Raw genomic sequence first — 12,045 nt, forward strand, 5'->3', positions numbered from 1 at the left:
GTGGCCCTAATCCTCTTCCGTAGTTATGAACGATCTTAAATGCATTTATTTTCTACATGTCTTTGCCATTTATTTAGCCCTAACCATAACCCAATAAGCTGCTGTGTCGTTTATTGCACCGCAAACATTAAAACTGTCATTGGAACGGCGATCAAGCCTGAAGCCATGAGCTCTTTGTTTTAATGTTTGAGGTGCAATATCAGCGTATCATATGCACGCAAAATCGGACTTCTGCGTACCTATTGCACGCCTTTGCAAAGTCGTGTCATTTGTACGCAGGCTGTGAGACCGGGTTGGGAATAATAAACTCATGCAACCCTCTGCGTGCCATTGTGCTGCAAAGTCCTTGAGATTTAAATGCCATAGAAAAGAGGAGGCTTGTTTTTGCATGAAAAGAACCATTAAGGGTGCATTTTCCCTTTCCTCAGAGCCATTACCCACAGACAACTTTTTTTTCCCAAGGCAATATCTTGGTCATTTAGATGTGGCTCTTTCTTTATGAGATCATCCATCACCTTTGCCCACAATCATGCTGCGTAAACAAGCATTCTGCTGGCAAACCGAAGAACAATTTCAAGTTGGTTGGTTTCCTAATAAACTAGACCAATATTAAACCTCTTATTGTGTCATTATCTTTACATTGAGCCTGGACCTTGTAGGCGAGTTGAATAATCTCCATCTGTTGAGATATATGCTGCTAACATCTGATAATAGCTGATAAATCTTACTTCTACAACAATGAATAGCATTTTCTTTCTTTAGCTAGCATAGCAGCCACTCACTTTGTCAGGTTTTTATTTTTGGAGTAACATTACAAGACCACCCACATCACCACATACTTTACTGACATTTGAACCAGTTTTTTTTCGCACATTTTCTACCATCAGACGCATAGTATGAGGCCTCCCTGTAGGGCAAGTGTCTTTGATTGGCTCCAAAATTGCAGCTGCCATTGTCATTTGAGCAACACCTGTGAGAAATTAACCGAGCAGACGCAGCTGACACATAACACATTGTCATTCTCGAGAAAATAACCTCACTTCCGACTACGATATGCTGTCAGGCCCTCAGCCAAAATGCCTCGAGCATCTATAGCATTTTATTGTCCAGGTACATCAATGTGATACATATTGTTTTCCCCTTGTGCCACTCGTAGCGTTTGACTTCATTTATTTGAATTTCAAACTGTGTACTCTAGACAAGTCAAAGCATGCAGGCCTTTGTCTTGAATGTGAGAGGCACTCATATTAGTCTGAGACCGGCACGGTGAGCGCATCCTAGAAATACATAATGCCGAAGAGCTGCTGCAACATTAAATACAAGTGAGACAGCAACAAAAGGTCAATTCCCTCCGGTGCTGGCACCTCTGCAACACATGTTGAAAACGGCCGATGTTTGTTATAAAAACAGCAAAATAAGAGGAAGTGTTTTGGAGAAATCTGCAAAGTGCCCTCTGGGTTTACAAGTGCACGCACTAGCAGTGATTGACAGGAGAGAGCTAAGAGGGCATAGTTTAGATGCCTGAGTGATTCCAGTGTCTTAGTGCACACGGGAGCACACGCTGGGACCTAAGAAGAGAGACTGAGGAGAGAATACATAAACACTGCCGTCTCATTGGTGTTATCTCCTGGAGAATTTAGAGACCCGTTCGGCGGGCACGAGCCCAGTGCATCAAAGAGATTCCACTCCCGTCTCACTTTCTGAGGGTGTCGCATAATGAGATGCCGGGTAAGTTGGAGGAGGCTGTGGCTCGTTTTGTGTAGGTGCTGCAAGGAGGCTATAAATAGCCCAGAGGGTGATGGAGCAAACGAGGCTGCATGCTTGAAGCTCGATGAGCATGGGACAGATAGTGGCACGTCGCTGCGTTTGTTTCGTGCACGTGTGGAAGGAAGGAATGAGCAGGAGTGTGTGTGGGAGTAAAACTAACACGATTGACTCTGTATTATTCCAGCAATGCAAGTGTATTGTCCAGAGCTTTACACTATTTGGATTTTACTCAAATTGTAAAAACACGACTACAGAAGCAACGTTAATAAGCAAATATGCATGCATAAAGAACAAGCTAATTATCCTCATACATCTTAAATGAATGCCCAAACAGCCACAAGTTTAGTCTCCTGAGTCCAATAAAGTTACTAAGAACAAATACAAAATATAATAATAATACAACTTATAAGAAAGTCCACTTTACTATGTAGGCCTCAGAATTCAATATGTGATGAACGACTAACAATAAGAATACCAAGAAGATTCCCAAAGAGAACATTACAATAATACACTGGGGTGCTGAAACTTGTAAATGTAATTTCAAGAATATATTTAATGTCATTATATATATAGTCCATATAAAGTAGATATTGTTGCATAAATTGAAGTCCTTGATGTAAGTGCATGCAGTCGAGTTACTTCCGATTTGCAGGAAAAACCGTATTTATTTTTGATAAAAGGGGCAACTTATAAAGTTATGGGGTTGAACAGACACTAATTAGGTGAAATAACTGATACATAATCCACTGCAGTATATGGAAGTCCCCTGTTTGATATAAGAAATCACTAAAGCCCCTTGTTTTCAATTTCTTTAGAAAAAACGAGTTGAAAAAACGTAAGTAAAATACTTAAACAATTATGTATTTTCCTTATTTTGGTTTTTCAAAATGACATAGAAGTGTACACTGGTTGAAGTACAGTGAGAGTCCACTGTTGGTTATGTAGAGAGAGAGAGAGAGAGAGAGAGAGAGAATTGGGGAGAATCCGGCAGCATATAGGAGAAGAGGCCAAACTGCAGGAGCTCACAGCCTCTTTCCACCAATCTGACAGCAGGCTGAAGCTCCCACTGAGGAGAAGAGTGTGTGTCCAGTTACACAAACCCCCTCATGCTTGTGCACCTTTGGATATGTGTGTGTGTGTGTGTGTGATGCTCCTGCTGAAGCGTGTTGACCTCGCTCACAGCGGATATGACTGGAGCCAGAGCCCATCACTAGCACCAGGGTGGATGACAATGCAGTGTCAGAAGCCTGAGCAGTTCATTCCTTGAACACAACATATATCCTGCAAAAAAGAAAATGCTCCAAGGGGATTCAGGCATGACTCACCTTGTCGGCTAGAGTCACATTTGTCTGTGTGCAATGTTGAGGAAGACAAGGGTCTGCATGCAATGCTTACAGAGCCCATATTTGTCCGGCGGATCATTTGAGGAGGCAGGAGTTCAACTGCGTCGCCGGATATTGATCCTGATAAGTTAAGTCAAGCGAAAAACACCATACTGACGAGACCCGCTGATTCACAAAGCGTTTGTTTGCATGTGGGAGTGTGTGATGTTGTCATCAAGAACAAATTAGCCTGGGCGGCGTGATTTGCCGTGGGTGGTATCGAAAAAAGCACATGCTGGTTTAAATAAGTATGGAAACGATAAACTGCAAGGGCTGACACACACACACACACACACACACACACACACACACACACACACACACACACACACACACACACACACACACACACACACACACACAACACACACTAACATCCGCTCTCCAACCATGGGTATTAGGCCATGTAGCGTCAAGTCCAAGCACTCATTCCTCGGCAAGCTGGGACAAGTGCATGTGTGGTTTGGTGTGTGCACTGTGTGGTATGCAAACGTACAGTATGCATATGGGGCCTCAGTTTCAACCGAGCAACAACAACACAAACCGCGCCAATGACCTCTGGTGTTCTTGAATGTGTGTTCTCCTTCCTGTGTAGGCACAGCATTCACTGCGTCCGTCCTGGATTACACCCCGAACCGTCTACAGCAGGGGTGTCAAACTCGAGGCTCGGGGGCCAAATCCGGCCCGCCACTTCATTGTATGTGGCCCACAAGAGCTTGCAAAGAATATAATAAGGAGAACGTTGTCCATAAACTACATGTCCCACAATGCATCTCATTTTGTGACATGAGCAATGGAGAGACTTGCAATTATTTTCCCTAGACTTCTGCTTTCAGACGCAGTTAATTATTAAGTTATTACCCTATCCGATAATAATCCAATGCAGAGGAAATATTGTAAAATAATACATTATTTGACATTGATTATGTATATTTATCTATGTATATTTATATAGTCTTAAAGTTACCACCGGCCCTTTGAGTGCAACCATAATTCTAATGTGACACCCCTGGTCTACAGGATTGAAAAGAAGTATTCTTGCCAAACAAACTATACAAATTAAATATTTTCTGTAGTCATATTATATAAAGTTCTGCTTAAAACTACTCCTAATTAGTTTTTTTTTACTGACTCTACCATGGATTTTAAAAACCACAGAAGGGATAAATATTTAATATGTCCCAGATCTTTGGAAAAAAAGGGTCTACAGTATGTGCTGTTCCGTGTGGGGGATTGTATGCGTCTAAATGTGTCTCGTTTCTCAGCCTCTATAGAACACTAGGCCTATGGGCGAAGACTGACTTCATTGTTTTGACTTTATTCAACAACAGGAACACACGGGGCCCAGAGCCAAGGATGCTCAGATATTGTGCCATGATGTTTGCAGAAGTCAAAAAAAGGCACATTCTGCAAAACTCTTTAATTGCAGGTTGGATTTACACTGTCTTTAATTCGGGGGATGAAAGTAGTTCAAGTTCAAAGACGGCAGACGACACCACTTGAATAGCTTATTTACAGTTTGGCTTTTTCAAGTTGTTCCATTCCTGATGAAATAGTCTGTTAAATTAGTCCCTTTTTCTTTTTCTATTTAACAGAATTTGATGTGATTAAGCTCAATATTTTCCTTTTCTTTGAGATCAATCCTTTCCTCTTAAATCCCCAAGATTAAGGGCTGGCTATAATTCCAAATAAGAAGCTTCAAAAAACCCACATAAGAGACTTTGGGGACTTAGTGATTTTCACCAGGGGATGGTCTTAAGCCCCAAACACCCCATGGAAGTGTGTCACTAAGACAGAGTGGGGGACTCCAGACAGAGGGGGGTGGTTGGGGGGGGGGATGTGACCTGAGAGTCGGGAGTGATTCATGCTTCAGATGGACTGACGGGACAGGCTTGCTGATTTATGTCAGGAAAACACAAACAACAGCTTTAACAAGCAGCCATTTTTAAGGAGATTGAAAAGTAGACAGGCGCTTACGGCGGATAATGATGATACGCAGCAGCTCTGTTCCACCACGTCAACGTCTAACTCAGCTACTGACTGCGTTTCTGTACTTAAATCTAAATTGTGATGTGTTTTTAATTATTATTCATAATACAAATTATATAAATGGGGCTAGAAGTGAAAAATGAAAGCCTTTTTTTTAGTCTACAGTCAAAACCAGGGTTAGTTTAAGTATGTTGTGGGGGCTTACATTTATAAAACGACTTGTCAACTGACCATTATATGATATCACAAAATAGAATAGTTAAAATATTCTAAAATGATTACTATTTCTCAAACAACAGGATCAGTGGGCCAGATGGCCATTGTTGCTTTTATGGGCTGCCAAACGACGGAAAGCCTAAGAATCGGTCAGTGCGTCCAACTGTCTGTTAGTGACACATTTGAGTTATTATCTCTGGTATTTTGTGTTTTTTTTTAAGGCTTCAATTAAAAGGAGAGCTCTTTGATGTGCAAGTTTGCTACTCTCCATCTGCCAGAACACTTTTGATTTCACAACTTTGAAACTGGCTATACTTTGAGAAACTCATCAATTTTATGCCATAGCTCAAATCAGATATGAATCAATGACCTTCTGACCTCCATATCCACATCCATATCTATGTGGAAAACTACCAGCCTACATAACATTTCAACACAAGCCATGTCTTTCAGAATACATGGCCACAGGCTCAAACAACCAACCCGTTTACCGCTTGATTCTAATGGCAGGACATATGAGTACTTTAGGTCTCTTGTCATGAATAATCATAGCGGTTCACTTCAGATATGCTCCAAGATATTGCATTGTGGAAAGAACCTCCAAGTTCAGGAGTTCATGACTCGTACACAACTTATAGAAATGAATTTATTATGATGGCTTGGTTTCAAAAGCACAAACAGCTCAAGGCAGAGTGACTATTCAGACAAGTAGCACACTGTTCAGCAAACACAGTACACTTTGTATGCATCACAGTTTGCATTCACACCTGTCTTGTTGATACAGCGATTGGTACACTTCTCTGTCTCTTGTCACTTTCTACTTTTGATCACAGGATGTCCTGCTGTCTGCCTGTGATCTACGAATTCCTCGAAGCAACAAAGGAGAAGTCCTTCAATCTGTTTCCTGCTGATACCTTGCATTTTTGCAAAACAGTGTCATTTTTGAAGCGACGTTTTGCCACACTCTGGATATGCTGTGATTAAAGGCAGAGTAGTGATTGAACCTGCGTTGGTTTTTTTCCTATTGCCTGTCGCTCTCAACACCCTATAGAGCACAGAGAGAAGGAAGCGAAGACAGTTTATGTGCAGTGAACACAGAGATCCTTTTGAGAGCAAAGGTTTAAAGTTGGCTTCTCTAATTGATATGACTAAGATGCACTTTTGGAGGGCGGAGACAAAGAGGGAGCTAAAGATAGAAGAAAGAAAACGAGAGAAATATGGAATAGGCTTCCACATCTTAACGCTTTGAGGAAGAAGGTGTCTCCACTGCAGTGGTGTTGTTGGCACACTATGAAACATGTAATTGCACCGTCATTCAGTGGAGGAAGGAACGGCTTCTCGAGCCATGAAAAGCCCATCGGTGATCCTGTTCAATGTTCCAAGTGGGCCGGGGCAAGGCACTTCTCAAAATGGGTCATTAGCTTGTAATATTATTAGAAGCACTTTGGGCTACCGGCTCCTGTATCCGCAGCGTGATCACAGGGAAATGTTTTGTTTCTAACGTACGAAGCACAAGTGTGACTTGTGACTCTGGAGGCTGTTTCTCTATCTATCGTCCTTCTCTTCGCAGCCGGGCATGACAGAGGCGAAGTCACTGCGAGATTGAACAACGTTTTAAAAGCTTCACAAAGAGTATTCTCTTAATGGCATACATGCTTCATACATATTTTAATTTCCGTGAGTGGGCTTCTCATTTCCTGTCAAATAAATGCATAGAATCTAGAAGGTAGGATATACAATACTTCAGGGAGGTCAATTGAGTCTAGTTTATTTATCACTTTTCTATAAGCAGTACTTTACATGAACAAGGTAATGTGTGGATTCTCACGTGCCACTGCCCGATGCGCAATTTGAATCCAGTGGAGTTGTTGGCATGCGACATTTAATATGCAAAGTACAGTGCACGCTCTTCTTTTTATCAATGGGACGCATATGACGTCAACGTACGTGGATTTGCTGCACCCATGGTGTGTCTCACATAAACACTTAGCATCTGCCGCTGAAGCACTCATGTGGGAATAAGAAACTCAGGGTGAAATGTGAAGAACTGCAGTGTAATTGACTGCAGAAGCAGATTCACAGTGAAGTCAAGTTTTATATTTTACAGACTGCCTGAGGGTAAGAAGAGGAGAATCAACATGAAATGATACTTCCTAAGGGGCTGTGCAAAGTTGAAGGTGATTCAAATTGAAAAACGATTGCACTTAGAGATACAGCTTTAAGACTTTCATGAAATAAAACCAAATGTTTAATATACTCTTAATAGGCTACATTGTAGTTACAAAAGCCATATGATGTTCAACACTCAGTAATGAACTCTCAGAGTACTTTTGTTAACAGCGGACTCTTGCTATTACCAACATGAAAAGCATTTAGGAAACTACACGGTGGCTTTCAATGTAAAGTCAAGAGGACCATGTCTAACGTTAAAAATTGCCTCTTCAAAATTATGAAATGGTCATTTTCTGCATTTGTTGGACAGCGGATCAAATTCAAATATTGAGTAATGGAACAGAGAGCGAGCCGCCACTTGACTTTGACTTTCATTGTGTTTATTTAGCCATTAATATGAAACGCTTAAGAGAAAAAGCTTTTACGAACCAAGCACATGGTTTTCGAAATCAAACAAGTAAAATATTCAAACTGTTATCATCAGCAGACACTTGTGTGAAGTTCCCCGTGGTTTTGATTAACCCGATAAATCCTAGCATCTGGTATGCCTTAAATACAATCCTGATGTTGAGCTACATTTAACTCATACAGCATGCGTCAAGAACTCTTTCGGCCTTATTTTAAGGGAAATCAGATTTCACCTCCCACACCTCTTCACAGTCATATAAATCAAATTAAGTATATCTAACCACTCATTGGTCATGTGGTTATGGGGGGATTGTGTCATGTGGGGGAACATAGATAATCTTATATTGAGATGAAGGGTTTTTGTACAGTTGTCTCACTCAGAATCACTCTTATTCAATGAACTATGAGTAATGATATAAAAGGGATAATCAATATGATAATGGGTTTTCTTTGTACTTCCTGATTGAAAGCCCTATAATTTATCGGTTGATTTAAGAAGAATAAACGCCCTTTCAAGAGAACTCCAGTGAATGAAGAACACATCAATACTATTTATCTATTTCTTTACATGTTCCAATCTCAAACACCATTGAATACGGTCATAGGTTATGATCACACATCAGGCCTGGTGCCGGAGGCAAGTCTGCAGCGAGGCAATGTGATTTCCATGGGACAGCCCACAAAACCACCATCTGCGGCGGCACAAATGAAATACCAGTCAAACAGCGCGGCCAACGGCGTTGCGTAAAAACGTGGACATGCAAACAACAACAAAAAAACACCTTCGCATCCGATCATTGTGTGCGCGGCGGCACAAACTCTAGTAAACTGGATGAGTATGTGCTTAAATCATACATACAGTAGTAATCAGTGACACTTATCCAGCAGCAAACCAATGTACACAATGCAGAGCGACACCACATTGCGCAACGAGCAGCAGACGATGTAATTAAGATGTAAATTGTGACTCACCGCTTGATGGTAACTTGTGGAGGCATTTCCTGGGTGAAACGCACACAAACTTCCTTGAGTGATATTACATTACATTAAATGTGTTCTGAATGGTGATTGGTCTAAACGTTGGCTAATGACAGGTGTCTTATTATTTACGTTTCAATTTTAAGTGCAACATAAAACTAATAATAATAATAATAATAATTTTAAAACACACTTTATTCGGAATGGAATTCGGAACATTATTCATTTTCCTTCATGTGATGAAATGCTGCCCATTTAAAGGATACATCCTATCTCACACTTCTTGTGTTATTTATCAAGCGATATGGGAAGTTCAGTGCATTCCAGGAGCTATTTGGTGATGAAGTGTTGTAATTTACTTTCTCACCCTTTTGTGATCTGCAGTCCAGATGGTGATTTGCTACATTTCAATACTTTTTCAATGTCCAGAAGAAGCCAAACACAAAGTCTTTCAATGCTGCATTGCACTCTGGTCTACTGAGGCTTTGAGTTTCTGTGTCTGTGCAAAATCACAAAGTAAGTGACAGAACAGACCCAGAACATTCCGAAATATATTGTCAGAGGACGGGTTTAGCGTCTCATTCGAGGAAGGATTTTCCTTTCATACAGCAGTGTTTATCCCCTACACCTGAGAGGCTGCTCTCAGAACAACAGATTCAACAAAGTACATCCCATGACTAAATACTTATGATATTCTGATGCACAATTGGGTCACCGGCTTGCTGTTTAAACTGTGTGCCAAGTGAACAACAGGATAGGGGTTCAATGTCCATGGCTTCATAGCAAGCTGCTCTGCTTGGCGAGCCAGCATCATAAGATTGCCCCCAGGGTAAAAGCTCAATAACAGACTACAGTTAGGAGTGGGGGTGTACTGACAGACAAAGTAACCCCTCATAATGGCTCTCCATTCATGGCCGGGGCTCCTGAGTACACTACACAGCTTATGGATATGGATTACATTCACTTCACTGACTATCCTTTGATTTTTTTGTATGTGTTTGGTTTCGTCTTTTTTTGCCGCATTTTTTGCCAACGTGAGGAGTTCAAGATAGTATTCCGTGCCAAAGGAGTCTATGGAATACTTGCCAACACGTTTTGCAGACATTAATAACGTTTTTTTATAGATTTAATGCAACATTTTCTGCCCTAACATGCTCAATCTACCGTATCACTTTAAATAAACATTTCATGCACGTTTGCATTCCGCTGCCCCAGTGCATGCTGTAATAGGCTCCAGCCCCCGATGTGACCCTGAGGAGTTAATGGTGGGTACAGAAAATGGATGGTTGGACGGATTGATGGATGTGCATTTCATTCTAAAACATCCCCCATCAATTAAAGTGACCACAGGTGGATTGAAGGGATAGAGATGTCATGGGAGGAATTTTAATGCGGCTTGAGTGAACTTGAAAAGTCACCGAGGATGTTAGATAAAAAATTAAAATACGTAGACACAAAACTTTGTTTAAAACGTGTGGGCTCAACTTATCTTAATCAGTGTTTAAACAAACAATTATTACACTTATTTAACACCTGCTAATTACACAACTAAATAATTGCTTTTTTGATGATAACTCTTTTAATCAAACACTCAAAATAATTATGTTTTGTTGTGTTTAAGGTATTATGTTGAACTGAAACAATCCAATTAGGTATGATTCAGTGTAAATGCAATGGACAGAATATTAGTAATTATCGCGGGCAGGAGGTCATCAGGACCCCATCGCAGAATAAGTCGATGGAGTATACAAGTATTAAAAAAAAGGCGAGTTTTATTTCGTAAAAAGCAAAAGTAGCCAATTTCTTCTTCAGTGCGACGTATTTCCCCCTCTTGCACGTACTGAACCTTTTCTGTCCTCCAGCAATCATATCCACCAGTGTGATTGTTTTGTATTTCTGCCGCTCACTATTCATTAAGTGTCAGGAGGAATTAAAGACGGGGGAAGAAGCGCAGCTTGAATAATGTAATGTGTGAGGCACTAATTGACTGCAGCTTACAACAAAAAACGTTGTGAAACACTTTGCTGCAGACGAGAGGTCGATAATGTTGCCCTAAAGAGATGTTTCTGTTTTTGTGCTCACAGATATGAATATTAATGACTGGTGGCTGGGGGAACAATTCAACACATTTACAACAGCATACTTAAAAAAATAATAACAAGACGAGATGATATGGATTTTCGTTCTTTGAAAGCATTTCCCGAACAAAGCTAAAGTATCATCAGCAGTCCAAATGAGACAGTGCACACTCCAATAACTCAATTTTAGTGCTTGTATTCATGCAGAGCAACACAAATAGAATTACTGTAATAATACGGCATGTTACTTGGTGTAACAAAAGCTTTATTTATGTGTTCGCCGCTGTGTCTGAGTGCTCATGTGTAAAAAGGCCTTGCTGTTTGGTCTGTTTTAATTACATTTCGGTCACAGGACATGATTATGTCTGGCTGTGGTGCAAAACAAACATAGGCAGCGTTCAGAATGGATTGTAAATAGTCACTGTTGGTTACTGGTGTGTTGTTTGAGTTCAGGTCTGTGGACTTGCTTGCCTGTTTGCTTTGTGCATAACGTACACATCTAACTTACATCTCTCACCACTGGTTAGCTTTACACTCATTATGAGTCTCACACCTCGCTCATGCTTCCACATAATTGCATTGCACGTGATAACAGAAAGAACATCAGCGTTACTTCCACAGCCTCTTAAAAGTGATCATCCATAGTCATTAGAGATAGGTCTCTATAGCTTTTGACCAAAGAAGAGGTACTTAGCTGTAATGCACCACCATTTTTCAACATTATTGTGCAATTGTATGCAGAAACGGCTCTTAACGTCCATAAGATAGTGTGAGGGGAAGAGGGTGTACAATTTGCTATACCGGGGGTTACAAAACCATAAAACTAATGAATAATTTAATGGAATAATTTATATATCTCACCTTAAACTTGGTTCTTATTCTCTTATATGTTGTGTCTTTTATTAGAAATATTCAAATCTTTCTCAGGGATGGATCACATCTTCTTAAAACGTTTTTATTCAGGTTTCATTTGAAACAGAAGTCAATATGAATATCTAATTAGAGTTTACCGAATGCAAATGTTCTTATAGTGCAGAGACAATGTCTGATACTTG

General features: G+C 40.5%; 1 pseudogene across 1 annotated transcript in view; it reads right to left on the minus strand.

Moving 5' to 3' along the window:
• LOC307034603 overlaps window positions 1–12,045 on the minus strand; it is a 265,376-nt pseudogene that overhangs the window by 193,758 nt on the left and 59,573 nt on the right. The window lies entirely within an intron of this gene.

Source organism: Notothenia rossii (genome assembly GCF_949606895.1).
Source record: "Notothenia rossii genome assembly, chromosome: 3".
In the NCBI taxonomy this organism is placed as follows: domain Eukaryota; kingdom Metazoa; phylum Chordata; class Actinopteri; order Perciformes; family Nototheniidae; genus Notothenia; species Notothenia rossii.